General features: G+C 37.9%; 1 protein-coding gene across 1 annotated transcript in view; it reads left to right on the top strand.

The window, feature by feature from the left end:
• The window catches only part of STARD13 (StAR related lipid transfer domain containing 13), a 540351-nt gene that overhangs the window by 92432 nt on the left and 431668 nt on the right, over positions 1–16251 (top strand). The gene's annotated exons all lie outside the window — the stretch shown is intronic.

Raw genomic sequence — 16251 nt, 5'->3', positions numbered from 1 at the left:
CACTGAGTTCATAGCACTCTAAAAAAACACTTTGAGAACTTTTCAAAGGTTTTTATTTAGAGTTTCATAGATCTCCTCCAGGATTATGATGGGAAAAGCTTTGGGTGACTGTCTAAGGGAAATTCTTCTATGACTGTCATATTTTAAGACCAGAATTCTAGTAATGGATCGATAAATACTGAATACTAAAATAGTCTGACAATCATCATTCTGTTGTCAAAAGGTAAATTATGGTGAAAATGGGCATGATGAAAAGGCTAATTGTCCAAAAAAATTGTCCATTAATTGTCCAGAAAATTTTCTCATGTTTATGATGTATTTTAAAAAATCAAATTCTACTTATTTGAATTTGGTTAGCAAGTATTAAATTAAACAGAAGAAGGTAAATAATGTCCTTAAGGCCACTGAACTATAATATTTGGGAATATGTGGGAATATTTTTTAATGTTTTTGTTTATTTTGAGAGAGAAACAGAGAAAGAGTGCAAGTGGGGGAGGGACAGAAAGAGACAGAAAGAGAGAATCCCAAGCAGGGATTCTCAAGCCCATTGCGGGGCTTGAACTCACGAACCATAAGGTCATGACCTGAGCCAAAATCAAGATTCAGACGCCCAACCAACTGAGCCACCCAAGCGTCCCAATTTTTGTGAGAATATTAAAGCTGGGCTTCTTAAGAAGTATCCATTTAATGATTATCATTTTGATACCTTTTTTGTGTTTCCCTGGGAGAGTTGGAGAAGTGTATAGGTATGTGTATTTTCTAATCTTGAAGTCCTGATACTGTCAGTCTAGCTTGCTTATAGGTAAAGATAAAAATTTGAGCCAAGCTGGCTTTGAATCAAGGTGATTTCCTTCCTTTGATCCTTCTTTACCTCCTTCACACCCTTTGTGTTTTGTTGTTTGAGGCTCACAGAAAAACTGTGCAGAAAGTACAGAATTCCCATATATCTCATCACCCTCCTTCCCTGCCCCCAACACTGTCTATTTCCCTTACTAGCATCTTGGATTAGTGCGGTATGTTTGTTACAATTGATGAGTCAATATTAAAACAGTATTAACTGAAGTCAACAGCTTACATTAGGGTTCCCATTTCTATTATACTTAATGTGCATTTGACAAATGAGTAATGATATATATCTACCATTACTGTATCATAAGGAATAGTTTCACTGCCCTAAAAATCCCGTGTCCTCCACCAATTCATCCATCTATCCCTCTCTCTGAATCTCTGGCAACCACTGATCTTTCAGTAGTCTCCATACTTTTGTCTTTTCCAGGATATCATATGGGTGGGATTATACAGTATGTGGACTTCTTAGGTTGCCTTACTTCATTTTAACAACATGTATGTAAGTTTTCTGTGTCTTTTTATAGCTTGATAGACCATTTATTTTCATCACTGAGTAATATTCCATGTCTAGATGTGCCACAGCTTATTTATCCATTCACCTACCAAAGGATTTCTTGTTTGCTTCCAAGTTTTGATAATTGTGAATAAAACTAAAATAAACATGTGCATACACGTATTTGTGTGGACTTAAGTTTTCAACTCATTTAGGCAAACACCAAGGAGCACTATTGTAGGCTCATATGGTAAGAGTATGTTTTGGGGTGCCTGAGTGGCTCAGTTGGTTAAACATCTGACTCTTGATTTCAGCTCAGGTCATGATCTCACAGTTTTTGAGTTCAAGCCCCACATCGGGCTCTGTACTGAAAGTGTGGAGCCTGCTTGGGATTTTCTGTCTCCCTCTCTCTCTGTCCCTCCTCTGCATATGCTCTCTCTCTCATAAATAAATAAATAAACTTCAAAAAAAAGAGTATATTTCATTTTGTAAGAAACCTCCACACTGTCTTCCAAAGTGACTGCGCCATTTTGCATTCTCATCAGCAATGCATGTGAATTCCTCTTACTCCACACCCTCACCAGCACTGGGTTGTCAGTGCTTTAGATTTTAGCCATTCTAATAGATGTGTATTGGTAACCTGTTGTTTTCACTGCAATCCCTGATGACAGATATTGAACATCTTTTTATGGATTTATAAAAATTTGCCATTTGTGTGTCTTCTTTGGTAAGGATTCTGCCCAGATTCTTTGCCAATTTTCAATTGGATTGTCTGTGTTCTTATTGTTGAATTTTAAGAGTTCTTTGTAGATGTGAGATACCAGTCCTTTATCAAATACATGTTTTGCAAAGATTCCTTTTTTTTAAACCTGCCTTTCATTCTTTTTTTTTTTTAATTTTTTTTTTCAACGTTTATTTATTTTGGGGACAGAGAGAGACAGAGCATGAACGGGGGAGGGGCAGAGAGAGAGGGAGACACAGAATCAGAAACAGGCTCCAGGCTCTGAGCCATCAGCCCAGAGCCTGACGCGGGGCTCGAACTCACGGACCGCGAGATCGTGACCTGGCTGAAGTCGGACGCTTAACCGACTGCGCCACCCAGGCGCCCCTGCCTTTCATTCTTTTAACACTGTCTTTCACAGAGCAGAAGTTTTGAACTTTTAACGAAGTCCAACTTACCAATATTTTCTTTCATGAATTATGCTTTTAATGTTTCATCTAAAAAGTCATTGTCAAAACGAAGGTTGCATAGATTTTCTCATCTGTTATATTCTAGGAGTCTTATAGTTTTGCATTTTAAATTTAGGTCTATGAGGGGTGCCTGGGTGGCTCAGTCTGTTGAGCATCTGACTTCTGCTCAGGTCATGATCTCACGGTTTGTGGGTTCGAGCCCGGCATCGGGCTATGTGCTGACAGCTCAGAGCCTGGAGCCTGCTTTGGATTCTGTGTCTCCCTCTCTCTCTTTCCTCCTCTCCTGCTTGTGCTCTCTCTCTGTCTCTCTCTGTCTCTCTCAAAAATAAATTAACATAAAAATTTTTTAAAAAATAAATTTAGGTCTATGATTGTTCTTGAGTTAATATTTGTGAAAGGTGTAAAGTCTCTGTCTAGATTCATTTTTTTGTGTGTGTGTGTGTGCATGGATGTCCTGTTCCAGCACCATTTGTTAAAAAGACTATCTGTTCTCCATTGAATTGCCTTTGTTCCTTTGTCAAAGATCAATTGATTACATTTGTGTCGGTCTCTTTGTGGGCTCTCTATTCAGGAGCTCATATTATTATCAAGAACTCTGATTATTTACCATCTTTTGCTTTATGGCATTACAGGGTATTAATAATTTCCTTCATGTTTTTGAAGGTAAAATTTGCAAATAGGAAAATGCACAGATCTCTTCCCTTTTTAGTACCTGATGAACTTCTTTGTTTTTGTAATGCAACAGCGTGAAACAATTTATATTTTATAGTGTAATATTTATAATGAGGTTAAAACACTTTAAAGAGTGAAAGTCCATCTTTCTGTGAGCTTACTGTTTTGTAGACTAGAGGCTGTCACCATCACAATCACCTCTGTCATGATCAAAACAAACATCGGTGGATCTGGTTTAGATTAGTTTGAATCCAAGGTCTGTGCTGCACACGCTTGTAGTACTTTATGCAAATTATTTAATCAAGAATCTGCTTCTGTGGTTAAAGAAATGGAAATAATTATGCATAGCTGTCAGTACTGTGATAAAGATTATATAAGAAAATATACTTGAAAGGGCTTTTGTAAAATAGGAAATTCTGAACAAATGCTGGCTATTGTTTTCATTGAATAATAGCATTTTAAGGGACTGTTTTAAAGATGAGTACTTCCAGCTGCCATCAGACAGGTGATGGTTTTAAACCAGCAATTAAAGCATTAAAATACTAAAATCACTAAGAATGCTTTTATAAGTGCCTTCCAAAGAAGAAGATTCCACTGAATCCCATCAAACTATGTTGAAGATTGTAACTCTAAGCCATATTATTGTATGTCTAATTGAAATCTCTCACACTGTATTGCTTTTTATCCTACCTTTGGTGAAAAAGATTCTAAATTCCCTTCAATTTTGTTACTGTGAAGAAAAACATTTGAGGAATAGACCATCAATAATGTGGATAACTGATATGTAGTTTTTATTTTTCTTAATGAGAAAATTAGCCAGTTGAAAGCAGATTTATTACAGTTATCAACCATCAAAAGAGTGGCACCAACAATAGTTCAAAATATTTGAAGAAAAAATAGCCAATTGGTGTAGAAAAAAATGTGCTATCTTAACTGATCTAATAATATTAATCTACTAACTAGTTCATTAATTCATTCAATGAGGAGTTAAAGCTCTGACTGAACTAGATGCTGTGGTAGAATCAAAATACTTTGGAAATAGACCTGCCATCTTTGGGGCTCCTGGGTGGCTCAGTCGGTTAAGCGTCCAGCTTCCGCTCAGGTCATGATCTCACGGTCCGTGGGTTCGAGCCCCACGTCAGGCTCTGTACTGACAGCTCAGAGCCTGGAGCCTGCTTCAGATTCTGTGTCTCCCTCTCTTTCTGACCTTCAGCCGTTCATGCTCTGTCTCTCTCTGTCTGAAAAATAAATAAACGTTGAAAAATAAAAAAAAAAAAAAAAGGAAATAGACCTGCAATCTCAAGCCACTGAAGATATCAGTCCCATGTTGATTTTTTTTTTTTTTTTGGCACTATTAGCTGTGTCCACATTATTCTGCTTGAGCATTAGATGCTGTGGCTACCAAGGAAGGAGAGGGGCATCCTAGGTAGAAAGAATGGCATGTGCAAAAGCATAGCAGTTCAGAATGGGGTGCTGTGGCCTTCTTTCTATCTGTTTCCCTATCCCCCAAAATATAGAATTTTGGTCAATGGGGGAGGAAGTCCAGTTGTCTCTTCCAGATTCTGAGTTCAATGCTGGTGCCGCTGGCACAGGGATAAAGAAATAAGTATATAAATTCCTTTGTTCCAGAGCTCACTGGGTTGGTCAACTATTTGCTCAGCTGTAGTAAAGAAAGGATTGGTAAATATGTAAATCTAACACTAGTAAGAAATCATAATAACTCAGTGAATAAAATTAGCTAGCTTTTGGGGCACCTGGGTGGCTCAGTCAGTCAAGAGACTGACTTTGGCTTAGGTCATGATCTTATGGTTTGTGGATTCGAGTCCCATGTCAGGCTCAGCCATGTCCAGGCTCAGCGCCTGGAGCCTGCTTTGGATTCTGTGTCTCCCTCTCTCTCTCTGCCCCTCCCCTGCTCGTGCTCAGTCTCTGTCTCTCTCAAAAATAAATAAACGTTAAAAAATAATTTTAAAAAAGGGGCGCCTGGGTGGCTCAGTCAGTAGAACATCTGACTTCAGCTCAGGTCATGATCTCACAGCATGTGAGTTCAAGCCCCGCATTGGGCTGTGTGCTGACAGCTTGGAGCCTGGAGCCTGCTTTAGAATCTGTGTCTCCCTCTCTCTATGTCCCTTCTCTGCTTGTACTCTCTCTCTCTCTCTCTCTCTCTCTCAAAAATAAATAAACATTAAAAAAATTAAAAAAAAATAGTTAGCTTTTTTGGGAACTTTTCAAATGTAAGCTTTTCCTACATTTTTCTTAACCCATAGATACATCTTATTTTTTTTTTCTTAAAAAAAAAGACACATAGTAGATAATGAAAATGTTATAGCACTTTGCAAGCCATAAAGTGCTAAGTTAATTAAAATAGTTGATATTCCTTATTCACTTTCATTTAAAATCTAAATCTCTTATTTTCTAAATGTTTCAACCACATAGTTTTATTAATCACCCAGTAAGTTTTTTTTTTTTTATTTGGATCCTAAGAATGAGCTGTATTTTAAAGCAATGATCAGCTCCATCTAAGGTTTTTCCTGTACACGATTCTATACTCCTTCTTCCTATGATGAAAAGCAGCAGGGAGAAGGTGGCAGTGGGATTAGTTTAAAAACTCTTGGTACCTACCTGAAATGAACTTGCTGGTTGTACAGATTAGATGAGCAAGTTTGACAGCTAAACTCAAATATATCCAACATGTTGAAATTTCGTTTGACACTTGATTCTTAAAGAATTTATCAAAATATACACATTAGTCACCTCTTTAAAAAACTGAGAGCAACTAAATCCTTGATATGATCGATGTGGAATGAATGTTAGTTACTTCAGAAAGAAAAACAAGACAAACTGCTAGTGTCAACCCACTACCCATATTCTGTAAACATTTAAAAAATTTTTTTAATGTTTATTTATTTTTGAGAGAGAAGGACAGAGTGCAAGTAGGGGAGGGGCAGAGAGAGAGGGAGACACAGAATATGAAGCAGGCTCCAGGCTCTGAGCTGTCAGCACAGAACCCAACACAGGGTTTGAACCCACGAACCGTGAGATCATGAAGTTGGACGTTTAACCAACTGCGCCACTCAGGCGCCCCTATGAACATTTTTGATAGCATATCCCTATTAGTAAAACATTTAAAAATATATCTCCAGCATATATTCATGTGTTTATTTACATATTATACCATTTATTACTAGTTATTATATACAATATAAAATATGCATAAAATAGAAGTTTTTAAAAGAATGGAATTAAGGAGGAACTAAATATTTTAAATGATCGGCTAATTGTTTTAGACCTTTTTGTTTTTAAAAATTTTTTTTTCAATGTTTATTTATTTTTGGGACAGAGAGAGACAGAGCATGAACGGGGGAGGGGCAGAGAGAGAGGGAGACACAGAATCAGAAACAGGTTCCAGGCTCTGAGCCATCAGCCCAGAGCCCGACATGGGGCTCGAACTCACGGACCTCGAGATCGTGACCTGGCTGAAGTTGGACACTTAACCGACTGCTCCACCCAGGCGCCCCTAGACCTTTTTGTTTTTAAAGTTTATTTATTTATTTTCAGACAGACACTGTGAGTGGGGGAGGGGCAGAGAGAGAGAGAGACAGACAGACAGACAGACAGACAGACAGAATCCCAAGCAGGCTCCGCACTGTCAGCCCAGAGCCCAACACCGGGCTCAAACTCATGAAACCAAGAGTTGGATGCTTAACCAGCTGAGCCACCCAGGTGCCCCTAAGTGATTGGCTAATTTTGATGGTTTATGCTGTCATTAGCTAAGTGAATGTAAGAGTGAAGTCCTTTGTCAGTGGTAATAGATAAAAAGGCATATTTAAGACGGTCTTCTTGAAAATTTCAAAAAGTGGCTGGACTAGTTCTTGTAAGAACTAATGAGATGGCTTTTGTCTCTTAATGGAGTTGACACAGAGCTCATAGTAGAACAAGGAGCAGGGCCATTCAGACATACTCTTCTCCACTTGTGCTTATATTCTCAGTGTTGTCTGCATTTGCTGGTTTCTTTACAGCATCCTTTTGCCTCACGTCTCCCTTATGTGAAGGTTAGTTAAGTTAAAGCTAGGTAACATAATGCACAAAGCCACTGAACCAAGCACATATAAGCTGTAATGGGCTGAAATGGCCTGGACACGCGGTGGGGGCAAAAGTGAAGGGGTGGTTGTGAGCACGTTGTGTAGGCTAGTTCATTCTTGCTGTAGTTAATATTTACCATCGAAGCTTTCATTTGTTATAGTAGCACTAAACAAGAGAAGGCAGTCATCAAAGGTTATATTGGAAGTCCGTATTTTTACAAACTACAATGTAGAATTCCTATTCAGTATTTAATATGTAAGACAATAACCAGACAATAATCTCACTAAAAAGTCATGTAAACATTCAACATGGCAATATATGCAAAGAGTAAATTAATGGTGATTTTTCATTTTAAAATAATTTATCTAATAAATTATACTTTAGACATACCGTATTAGGGCCTTTGGGTTGTTTTTTTGTGTTATGGCAAATATTTATGTACACAAAATAGGGAGGTATATGTACCATCACTGTGGAAACAGTGGTTTTAGATAGAAAATGTAACAACTTGTGCTATTTGGGTGGGTCTGCATCCCTACGTAAATAACTCCATCAAGTTTAGAAATATGTCTCAACTATATTTTATTGATTTTTCACTCATTATTTTTCCATATCTCTAAGTAAAGTTGAAATAATCTTTTTGGTCTGGTACAATTTAAAGGAACCTGTAATCATAAATAGTAGAAGTGGTTCATTGATGTCAAAATCTTCTGGATAAAGATGAGACCAAAGTCCTTCCTCTGGGATGATCTGTGCTTTCATCTATTATGTTCTGTCACAGATTAAAAACTTTGCCTTTTGGGGTGCCTGGGTGGCTCAGTCGGCTAAGTGTCTGACTTCAGCTCAGGTCATGATTTCATGGTTCTTGAGTTTGAGCACCATGTTGGGCTCTGTGCTGACAGCTCAGAGCCTGGAACCTGCTTCAGATTCTGTGTCTTCTTCTCTCTCTGCCCCTCCCCTGCTCGCGTGCTATCTCTCTCTCAAAAATAAAAACATTAAAAAAAATAAAGAAAAATTGTCTTTAAAAATATTAAATAAATAATATTATAGGAGGTACAGGGATGTGACAAAAACCATGAGTGTTGCCTAACCAATGGGAAAAGACTGGGGAGCCCTGGATGAGAGGCATGTGGGGGGATGGTGCATGAAGGGATGTGGTGCCATGTCTAATTTCACTGAGTGCGCTGCAGAAAACCATAATTAGTGAACACACCATTAAAAGCAAGTGCTGCTCTGGGTGGCTGGGTGGCTCCGTTGGTTGAGCATCAGGACATGATCCCCCAGATCATGGGTTTGAGCCTTGTGTTGGGCTCTGTGCCGACAGCCCGGACCTGCTTCAGGTTCTGTGTCTCCCTCTCTCTGCCCCTCCCCTGCTCATGCTCTGTCTCTCAAAAATGAATAAACATTAATAAGAACTCGTTTAAATACAAAAAAAAATAAAAAAAATAAAAAGCAAATGCTTCCCCAGTAACATGTTTTCTTTCCAAAATGCCATCAAGTTTGTAACATTGAAATGAAATATGGAAAAAGGCAAAGTTTTTTTTAAATATTTATTAATATTAAATACCAGAGCACTGTGGTAAGGTAAAAAGGTACAGCCATGCCAAGAGGGTGCCCTAAATCTAGGTATTTTCTGAATCTGGTCTCACCAACTAAACTAATAAAGGAACAATGTATCAGTTAAAATATTTGGTGTTCTTCTGAGGTATAGTTCATAGATTATCTACCTTTGCTCCATAGAACATATCCCAGAATACCTATTTACTTTAAAACATGACCAACAGAACTTTAATACCTGTCACCATAATACAATCTAATTGTCACTGGAGATGTTCAGTAACCTGAGGAAAATCAAGGCTTTTGTATATAACAAGTACACCCAGACTTTCAGCCATTTAAGGTCTCTAATCTTATAGAGATTTCAATAATGATTTACATATTTTATAATGGGATCAATACTAATGTATTTTCCCTTTAAGAGCTCTGGGAAAAATTGAGCTTAACCTGCTTTTGGTGAAATAAAATTGTTATTCCTAAGTAACATTAGCTGCTATATGTGCTGTTTTGTTTGTTTATTTGCCTCAGGATGAACTAAATATAGGATGCATGATTATAATATAATATGACATATTTCCACTTGCCACACATAAAAATGAATCTCATTACTTGATATCTTTGCCTTTTATAAAATAAGGTCCCTCCTTTCAAAGGCATTACAAAACGATGGGGAAGCAAAACTAATACACATGAACCAATAAATGAAAAATTAAGTGTAATGTATTTAATTGTGTAAATTGTGTATAATTCCATGAAACTAAATTTATTTCACATTGGTTCAAAAGTCAGTATTAGGATTCTTTTATCCTGTTAGTTTTCTTTTTCATATAAAACTTCTACAAAGGGTTATAGTTTACATTTTTTTGTAGCTGTTTGGTAAATGTTACATAAAATCATTATAGGCTCAGATCCCCTCAGTTTTTTTTTTTTCTGTTATACCTATGCAGGGCATTCTGCCCAGGAAGCAATCAAGTAGGAAATAGATCAAGAGGCAAAATTTTTTATTTAATTTGTTTTTGAAAAAGAGCCTGAAATTGCTAATCTGCATAGATATATTGTGCATATGGCTTTTATTTTAGAGTAATAAAAAGTTAGGAAAATACATAAGAAAATTGTCAAGAGTAAAGATAATGGTATTTCCAGTTATTTTTTTTTTTTTGCAACTCCTTAAATACAAATTATTTATTCAATAGAAATTGACCAGTAAGCCCTCTTTAGAGTATAGTGTATATATAAAGCATTGATTCAATGTTGTATTGACCTCATAGACATTTATTTAAGAAATAAATAAGTTGGCATATACAATGTCAGATACTTAACTAGAGCACACATTTGTCAGGGACTTCTAACCTTTATGTGACTCCAAATTATAACACTTTTTTTTTCTACATAGGTATAGATTATACTTTATATTTTTAATGTTTACAGTTTATAAGCTGAGATGTTTTCTTATGTAAATGCATTTATCCAGGCTTCTCAGAAGTTGCCTGGGGCCCCTGTAGTCTAGACTATTTTTGCAACTAGGCAGGATCCCCAAATCCCCCACTTTTCACTATAGGAACCTAAAGGAATACGGTATAACTTGGGAAAGAGAGCAGAGGCCACAGAGCCATGATTTTTTGTTATAATAATGTAGAAATGGGATGTATGTCCTGGGCCATTGAGCATATTAAAGTTTATATTTATAAAACAGTATAGAGGATATTTTGAAAAGTAGTTTGTAACCCAGAGCCATTTGAAAAAGTTGTATCATATGAAAGAATATCTGGTACCCAGAAAGAGAAACCCTAGACAATTAAAGATTAAAGATTAGGATGTTACTCTGCAGGCAAGGCAGGAGGGAGGGAGGGAGAGACAGAGAGAAAAAGAGAGAGGGAGAGAGAGAGGGAGAGAGAGGGAGAGAGAGATCCAGCACTTTGCTTGCTTATTTGAGCAAGTATACAGTTCCTTATATCTGTTTTGCTGTGCAATTCAATTATTATTTACTAGGCTTTGATGTTTCCCAGCACGCTGTAACTTCAGGTGCTCAGAACATTCAGAACATTGGTCTAAAATCCCCCCTTGTTATTTTCTCTCTTAACCATGCTTGCACTGGCACCAAGTTTTTCTCAGTAGTTCCCTGGTTCTCAGAATCCCATGTGGTCTTATACCCGGAAGAGGAATATTTCCGGGTCCACTCAAATCTTTTTCTCACAGCATCCAGTCCTATTGCAGAAGGGGAGTGTGCTGTTTCTGTGTCTGGCAGGCACCTGCTATAGGGCAGGCCACACCTCCTTTCAGAACGCCTGCATAGCATCCTCATCCCGCGGAAGAAGGGAAAAAGGTGGAAGGGCCCACTGCCCACGTTAGAACCCATTCGTTTCTGTTGGCGATCTGGTGAACTTGAACGTGGAATAACTTCTGGCCACAATGGGGCAAGAATGTGGCCCTGCTGGCAGAGCAGGGAAGGAAGCACCATCCAAGTCCCTCTGAGTCCTAGCATTGGGTATTTGAGTCATGTAACTAATGCATAAGATAAGGTATGCAGAAAAATACAAGCAGTAAAACAACCGTCACACTAAATTTTTAACTCTCTACATTAGCTCTTTCTCACGTATTCTCAAAAGTAAAATAGCCTTAAAATAAGTTGAGTTTGTGGGTTGTTTTGTGAGGAGTTGCTCACCTGGGTGCTAGCGACAGAATGTCATGTGAATTATAATTGCCGAACGAACCAAAAATGAAGCTAATTCTACTTGTCCTCCTCTAATGCGTAAAATTCATCAGCATGGAATCTCAACTCTTCAGAGAGAAGCAGATGTCTTCTCCTGATGTATCCGCTAAATGCCCAAAACCTCCAAGTGTGTCCAGATGGAGATACAAGACTCCACCCTGGGAATTCCTGCCAATCCACGGGAGCCAGAATCTCCACCAAAGCATTCCTCCTCAGGGAGGGAAGCTCTTGCAGCCAGGTGCCACACAATGGCCCCAACTCTCAGGATGTCTGGCGGCTTGAGCATCGTGAGGGATGTAAAAGAGGCGAGTCATGGGAGCACATCCTTTACCGCCATAGGGGCCGAAGATAATATTTCTATTTCCTCCCTTGAGAGCCGTGTCTCTTTACACGTCAAGCAGTCAGAGCTTCAGAGAAAAATCCAAAACAAACCCTGAATAAAACCCAGCACAATGTGTTTTGCCAACCATCACCGTACAACCCTTGCTGCTGACAGAGAACTCAGGATATGTGAGGGGACAGCTGCCTCATTGATGCGTTGGCAGAAAAAAAGAAAGGGGCTAGTGGGTACTTTCCCACAACTGCCCCCTGGGAAACACCTGTAAAGGAACCCCTGTCAGGAGCTTTCCCCCAAAGTAAGCACAAAAGATTTGCATCGTGAAGAGAGTTTCAGCCCAAGTTTTGGAAACAAACTAGGTAAGGACAAAAGTGAACAAAAGAGCAATCCATCTGGTGATGAGTTGTTACCTAATGGCGAGGACTGATTCCTACAAGTGTTTGAAGGGTAGCCCCTCCACCTTCTCAGTTTAAATACGTTATAATACTCTGGTCAAGAAAAGTGAAGGGCAAAAAGATCACTAGTAAGGCTTTATATGGGGGTAAAATTGGTAACAAATTATAAAATTTAAATTATCTGTTCATTTTTCAAGCATCAATGGCATTACCATCCAACTGACAGAAAAGTCAAATCCCCAAATGATCCAGCATGCACTTGAGAACCAGTAGCTGGGATTTTAGGGACTGTGACTTCCTGTGTCAGCTCTTTCACAGATCCCTTTGCTGATGCACGGTGCCAACGGGGGGCCTAGCTTCAAAAGAGACACTGAGACAGAATATTCATTACTCTAAACTTGTGCTTAGCAAGAACCACGTGCTGGGGGCGCCTGGGTGGCTCAGTGTCTGACTTCAGCTCAGTCGTGACCTCATGGTTGGTGAGTTCAAGCCCCATGTTGGGCTCTGTGCTGACAGCTCAGAGCCTGGAGTCTGCTTTGGATTCTGTCTTCCTCTCTCTCTCTCTGCCCCTCCCCTGCCTGTGCTCTCTCTCTCTCTCAAAAACAAATAAGTAAACTTAAAAAAAAAAGAGAGAAATAGCCACGTGCTGACTTCTTCTTTGGACAGCAATTTTTCTTCAATTTTCATTTTTTATTAAGTTTTTATTTTAATTCCAGTATAATTCAAAGATAGTGTTATATTAGTTTCAGGTGTACAAAATAGTGATTCAACACTTTGATACATCACCTGGTGCTCATCACAAATGCACTCTTTAATCCTCATCACCTATTTCACCCACCCCCCACCCCCTTTCCCTCTGGTAACCATCACTTTGTTCTCTATAGTCAAGAATCTGTTTCTTGGTTTCTGTCTCTCTTTCTGTCTCTCTCTCTCTTTTTTTCCCTTTGTGAATAGCAATTTTATTGCACAAACAAGCATCAGTCTCTTTATTTGTTTTATCTGTGTCTTAACCTGTTAACTAAAAGGAAAGTTAATATTTGTCTGAAAGTTTAGCCAATGATTCACTCTGTTGCCATTTCATCACAACCCAAATAAATACAGTACAGAATAATTTATACTATATATTATAGTTTGAAAGTCAAATAATGTAAATAAATTACAATTTAAATTCCTAATGAATTACTTGTGTAATTATCATTTCCTTACTGGTGCAGGTTTTTTTTTTAACCTTTCTTCCAATTGAGATGTCACCTCTACATGCTGAAGCTTTCTATTCACTTTTTCCTCATTTAATGCCCTTTTACCTTTACTTCATGCCTAATTATTATATAAAATTATTAAATCCTTAAAATTTCTTTAAAACCATTCCCATAATTTAGCCCAGGCAGGGGGCTTAGGGAAGGCTCTCCAGAGATTTTTTTTTCTTATTAATTTGCATAAGCTCTTCATGTCATGACATTTACCTATATTTACAACTCATATTTAATATTGCCAAACTTCTCTTCAAAGTATTCAACCATTTTACACTTTTAACAGGAATGTAAATGGAAAGTAGCACTGAGGTTTACATTTTCTAGACCAAATGCTAAATAAACTTGGCCTTTGTGCTATTTGCAGTCAATTAAATCAGAATGAGTAATCTTCCCAAAGAGACAGTCTCATATTTTTTGTCTCCTAAACTATTATATTTTTTATTTCTTTTAGGAGAGTAATGGTTATTGGTCATTAAAAAAAATGATAAGGCAGACATACAGGAAAACTCAATTATTTAGCTTAATAAATCACTAGAATAATTCTGCCCCAAAATAAAACTCAAGTGTATTTCTTATTCTTACTCTGAGTCTTGTGCATGTAAGCAATCCTACTGTAATTAGGTAACAACTCATCATTAAATGGATTGTGTATGTGTATATCTATACATCTATAATCGAATAAGTCTTTCTGAAATGTGGGCTGAAAAATCTCCCTTGGATAAATATAACATGTAAATTCTGTAATTTATGCTGAGGCCTTATAAATACAGTAAATAGACAACGTTACACATTGATTGCATTCACTTTAATCCAGTCATTCATATCTGGACTTTCTGATAAATCCCACAAGCCAAGAAGCTAATTCTTACTCAATTATTTAGTGCCTGGTGGCAGAGAGCAGCTCTGTGCAGACCGGGGACACCACAATACCAAAGTTGGGTTGGATCACAAATGAAATTAAATTGATAACTTGCCTCTGGGACTATACTACATCTGTTAAATGTTTGATATCTCTATGACAGAAATATTCAAGGAAAGTTTCAGAGCTCTTCTTTCCAGCATTTTATTAACAAATAATTGCCATAGGGGTGTGCTAATCGCCTTACAGAACATTACAGAAGTCATTAGGCCCTGGTGAGCTAGGTAATGTTTTACCTGCCTTGCTACCACAGGTAGTCTGTACCTGTTTGCTCCCCTTTCCACAAGCCGGAACTTCCCTCTCTTTGTTTTTATCTACATTCACTGGAAGTACCAAAGCAAACAGCAGGAGTCCCCAGGGAGACACCCACCCTGCTAAGCGTTCACAGTACAGATGATTAGGAGTGACTGCTCAGGACTAATGCTTGGAAGTTAATAATGCTCATTCAGCAAAGCAAATCTAGTGTTCCCCGTTGTTTTCTCCTTGCCACCTCATCCTTTAAAATATATTAACTATTCATTTAAATGGCGCTACCCCCAAAATCCCTAAATGCCAGTATCTGTAAACAAAACAAAAACCTGTCTCCTCTCTTCATTTCCTAAAGAAGAAATGCAAACCCATAAATACATTTTAACATAGTGACGTCTGGCCCTGTTTACATACAGATGTCTAAGAGGAGCATCTGTGATTTTAAGGGGTGGGGGGGGCATCAGTCACAAGATGCACATGGGGCACTTTGACACTGGGGATGTTCTGACCCTGCGTTTTTATAATTGCAAGTGTTTCAAGAAAGTATAAGTATGCTGACAGTAAGGAAAACAATATTCCATAGCAAATTTCATTAAATTTAACCAATAGCTCCATTCTCTACACAATGCGGTTGAAGCATGTTCATTTTTTGTCACTTTGCTTTTTATTTTTCTGAAATGGTCTGTTACTATCACTTTCCTATATAAATTACATGAAGATTTGATTCCCAGAATAGTTTTGTCCATATTAAGTTTTCTCAGTTATAGCTTCACCATTGTAAATTTGTTCTTTTGGCCACTATTTCTATGAAATTCCATTTTCTATGAACTAAATATCACCCAACTTTGATTTTTCTGTTGATGTATAGTCTGCAACAGATTCTGCCTTGTGCGGTTTCAGCTGCCATCAGTTATATTTTGTTTATTATTTGTACTGAGATTCAATTTTCCCTGGGTCACTAATAGCTGTTTTCACAAATATGCCATCATTCTTTAACTGTGCTCTCCAGTTAAAATTCAGCCAGCATCAGTTTTATTTTGTGTTTGTTATTCTTATCAGAATACTTGCTAGGAATTTTATAAAAAGTATTTTCTCTTGAAGCAAACAGTATAGTGGTGGGTTGTAGATACCAGGCAAGGTGGAAACATTCTGCTTCAGCAATATAAAGTGACCAAGCGAAGCTTAAAGAAAGTTTGCAAGAAAAGCCAATGAGTGCAGTAAAGTGTAAGAATTGCACTGTGAGAATACCGAAAGGGCATGCAGTGGCTTGCTTAAGATGTAGAGGAATAAGAAGTTAGTCATCCATTAGAGTAGACAGTTGAGAAGCTGAAAACACCTAAGGCCAAAAAGCAAAATTATTTAGTGTACATGCTAGAACCTATCAATATGGTAGGTGATAACGGGCCTGGTGCAAGCTAGATAAAATAAGAAATAGACCATGGAAGGATGGAATTCGGACACAGCAAGGACTGCCTCGTAATAGGTGGTACCTGAGGACAGTGGCCGCTCTTACTGCCTAATCCGATGAAAAACCTCCAGTGGGAAT

The sequence above is a fragment of the Prionailurus viverrinus genome, chromosome A1 (assembly GCF_022837055.1).
Source record: "Prionailurus viverrinus isolate Anna chromosome A1, UM_Priviv_1.0, whole genome shotgun sequence".
NCBI lineage: Eukaryota > Metazoa > Chordata > Mammalia > Carnivora > Felidae > Prionailurus > Prionailurus viverrinus.
The sequence above is the reverse complement of the archived record's forward strand: the minus strand, read 5'-3'. Positions and strand labels throughout refer to the sequence as shown.